The sequence below is a fragment of the Triticum dicoccoides genome, chromosome 2B, assembly GCF_002162155.2.
Source record: "Triticum dicoccoides isolate Atlit2015 ecotype Zavitan chromosome 2B, WEW_v2.0, whole genome shotgun sequence".
Lineage (NCBI taxonomy): Eukaryota > Viridiplantae > Streptophyta > Magnoliopsida > Poales > Poaceae > Triticum > Triticum dicoccoides.
In genome coordinates this window covers 518,964,258-518,965,360 of record NC_041383.1, presented here as the reverse complement: position 1 = coordinate 518,965,360, position 1,103 = coordinate 518,964,258, and positions in this window count along the sequence as shown.

The following is a 1,103-nucleotide window of genomic DNA, read 5'->3' as shown; positions in this document are numbered from 1 at the left end:
GGGGGTGATTAGACACTAGGTGTTAAAAGTAGCAGTTTTTAGTTTCTCTAAGTTTAAGTGGAGTTTAGTCACAAGTTTAACAAACACAATACATATCAAGCAAGCATGCAAAGAGTATATGAGCAGTGGAAAGTAAAGCATGCAACTTGCAAGAATGTAAAGGGAAGGGTTTGGAGTGTTCAAACGCAATTTGGAGACACGGTGATTTTTGAGCCGTGGTTCCGATAGGTGGTGCTATCGTACATCCACGTTGATGTAGACTTCAACCCACGAAGGGTAACGACTGCGCGAGTCCATGGAGGGCTCAACCCAAGAAGGGTCCACGAAGAAGCAACCTTGTCTATCCCACCATGGCCGTCGCCCACGAAGGACTTGCCTCACTAGCGGTAGGTCTTCACGAAGTAGGCGATCTCCTTGCCCTTACAAACTTCTTGGTTCAACTCCACAATCTTGTTGGAGGCTCCCAAGTGACACCTAACCAATCTAGGAGACACCACTCTCCAAGAAGTAACAAATGGTGTGTTGATGATGAACTCCTTGCTCTTGTGCTTCAAATGATAGTCTCCCCAACACTCAACTCTCTCTCACAGGATTTGGATTTGGTGGAAAGAAGATTTGAGTGGAAAGCAACTTGGGGAAGGCTAGAGATCAAGACTCATATGGTAGGAATGGAATATCTTGGTCTCAACACATGAGTAGGTGGTTCTCTCTCAGAAATGGTAAGTTGGACGTGTAGGTTTGTTCTGCTGGCTCTCTCCACGAATGAAGAGGAGGTGGAGGGGTATTTATAGCCTCCACACAAAATCTAACCGTTACACACAATTTACCAATCTCGGTGGGACCGAATCAACAAACTCAGTCAGACCGATTCAGTAAACAATGTGACCGTTAGGGCTTTCGGTGGGACCGACATGCAACTCGGTAGGACCGATATGATTAGGGTTAGGGCATAACGTAATCTCGGTGAGACCGATTACACAAACTCGGTGAGACCGATTTTGGTAAGAAGCTAACCAGAGAGTTGGTCAGGTAAACTCGGTGGGACCGATTCGCTAATCTCGGTGAGACCGAAACTTCCTGAAAAGGAAACGGAGAGTTTACAT